Raw genomic sequence first — 2,912 nt, 5'->3', positions numbered from 1 at the left:
ATTAGACATTACCTGTTTAGTGATGTATGTTTATGCTGAAATATAATATTGGTTTGTGTTTTACAATCTATCACGTGTCATTTTGTAGTGAATTATCTCTTAAGTTTTGAGCTTCAGAACTTCCTATAAGGGAACATTGTGAGCATCGGATGCTTCCTGCTTTTCACAGCTTTTTTAGGGAGCAAACAAAATTTTGTGATTGAGACAGCCCTTAACCACTGACTACAGAGCAAGGGACCTGAGTGATTCACACCCAGATTTTAGGTCCACACCTGATCACACTCACCTGTTTGTGACTTTATGGTTAGTAAAACTGAAAACCTTGATTAGTTTGCTCAGGTGCACTGCACTAGGTTGGAGCAAAACTCTGCATGTAAGTGAACCTTGAGAGACAATGTTGCGATCTCCAGCAATATGTTCTGAACATGACAGTTCAGAGAGGCAGGATGACTGCTAGATTGATGACTTACAACACTGGTGTCCAGTCCTGGGCATGGAGGACCAACGTTCTGCAAAGTTTCTGGTGATCCTTGATCAGCTGCTCAGGTCTGCTTAATTGGGGTTGGAGCTAAACTCTGAAAAGAGAAATAAGACAACAAATATTACGATGTTAAAAAGTTAAAGTTAAAAGTTAAACATTTTGATTCATAAATATGCACAACATCTGAAAATGCACAAAGGTGAGAAGAAAGCAATGTGTTTAATGAGAACTTTCAACCCACTGAAAAATAAGCAATATTAAGTCACAGATGCATTTATATTTTTTCTTGTTATTCTTCTTATTATTCTTGAAATAAGTTATAATTACCTTGTGGTTTATTGATGATTTTCAGCCTCTGAAATAGAAAAGTTATATCGATTATGGATGGCATCATAAATACTTTACTTTTACTTTACTTTTAGTCATTTAGCACGTTTGGATGATGTGAACGCTGTCTTCCGAACTCGGGTGCGCACCCGCCAACCGTACCCGAGTCCGCTTGAAAAGGGTGGTCTGGGGTACGGTTCATGTGAACTCCGGTACGGTTCGCTGCTGATGTGAACGCAATCGTACCAAATCGCGGAAGTGAACCGCTATTAATGACGTATTATTTGATAAAAATGTGTTTGTGTGTGTGTTTCACTCACATTCCTGACGCGCGTGACTGACGCGCTGCAAACAGAGAGCTGAATATCTAATTTCTGTTCGCCTTCAGCGTTCTTTAGAGCACGGGTTCGGATCAGGAAGCACAAAATTTAGGGTGTGAAATACAGTACCAGACCAAACTCGATTTCAGCACGTCTCCACACAGTAAACAAAACAAGCGTTTCCTAGCAACGACAACTGCGCTAAACACGGAGCAAGAAATAAATACACTTACAAATACATCATATGTAATGGTATTTAATAAGAGTTCTAACACCATGTCTACACAGAACGGCACAACAAAATACAATAGAACCTATTATAATCAGTGATGCTGTTTACACTGGATGCGGCGCGGTGCGACACAACAAATCCCTGACAGTAAACTGATGCCTCGTTCTATTTATGATGTACTGACGCAAAATTCAAATGATTTTTAACAGTCACTTTGTCGCATCCAGTGTAGACACAGTGTGAGAGTGTGTAGCTTGTAGATAGAGAATGGGAATCTACGTCACTGTGCATTGCACATATACAATACAAATCACCAGAGGAAAAAATGACTATTTATGTTAATATTTTTAAGAGCTTCTTGGATTTTATTAGAATAAATGGATTAATATTCGAATCCCTTGTGTTATTTAAGTTTGAAATAAGTCTCTTATGTTCACCAAGAAAACTGCATATATTTGATCATAAATAAAAACAGTAATGTTGTGAAATATTATTATTTAAAATAACTGTTTTCTATGTGAATATATTGTAAAATGTAATTTATTCTTGTTTTCACAAAGCATGATTTCTGAAGGATCATGTGACACTGACTTACAAGTCATATGGTTCATAATGTCTAGATATTTTCTTCGACAGGAGATACGCTCCAACTCTAGTGCACGGCCATCAGCATGGAAGAATCTAGGAACATTAACAATCTGTCACAGAGTCAACAATATTTATTATACAATGCCAGGTTTATTATAAATAAACTATAGCAGAGGTGAAATGCAGAAAAGAAAAATAATAATTTACAGAATATACAAAGAAGGATTTAATAACAGAATGTACATTCTTAGGTTTACTTATTTAGTAATGCTCTTACAGTGTTACTTATGTTTGGACATCAAAGCCCTTTTAAAATAACTAACAAGCAAACACACACACACACACACACACACATATATATAATTTATATATAAAATATATTAATAACAAGCAAACAAACAAACAAACAAACAAACAAACAAACACACACAAACACACACACATATATAGAATTTTGCAAAAGAAAATTACAGATGCATGGTGATATAGGCGAAATATGTTGTGAAAGATGCATATAAAGTTAAGCTAAAAAATTTTTTTAATCACCTCCCTTACTTAAAAGAAGTTTATTCAAGTGTGCTATTAGTATACTTCTTTTAAACTAAAAATAGGAAAGTATACTTTTAGTCTACTTTTTATGTACTTCTCAGAAATGGGCTTTATGTACTTCTCAGAAATATACTTAAAATGACATTTAAGTATACTTGACTTATACTTAGAAAAAGTCTAAATATATTTGAGCTATACTTGTGTTCCTAGAATCCGTGTTTTCATTCTTATACTGTAGAGGGCGCTAGTACACATATTCTGTACAGAATTTCCAAAAAACACAAGTGAAGAAGAAACCGAAACAACAGATGCTTCCACATGTATTCTAACACGATCATCAGAAATAAAACGGTATCAAAACTATGTAACCTTATGGAATAAAATGTCGACCAATGAAGAGGTAATACTGACTGTC

General features: G+C 35.0%; 1 long non-coding RNA gene across 1 annotated transcript; it reads right to left on the bottom strand.

Moving 5' to 3' along the window:
* Window positions 1-427: 427 nt before the first annotated feature.
* Window positions 428-2,043, bottom strand: LOC107704686 (uncharacterized). Its single transcript, XR_001635994.1, has 3 exons — window positions 1,956-2,043; window positions 809-836; window positions 428-575 (listed from the first exon to the last, which is right to left on the bottom strand). It is a non-coding gene; the product is annotated as an uncharacterized LOC107704686 (long non-coding RNA).
* Between the last annotated feature and the right edge of the window lie 869 nt (window positions 2,044-2,912).

This window comes from Sinocyclocheilus anshuiensis, unplaced genomic scaffold, assembly GCF_001515605.1.
Source record: "Sinocyclocheilus anshuiensis isolate Anshui unplaced genomic scaffold, SAMN03320099.WGS_v1.1 scaffold12359, whole genome shotgun sequence".
Lineage (NCBI taxonomy): Eukaryota > Metazoa > Chordata > Actinopteri > Cypriniformes > Cyprinidae > Sinocyclocheilus > Sinocyclocheilus anshuiensis.
This window is presented reverse-complemented; position numbering and strand designations above follow the sequence as displayed.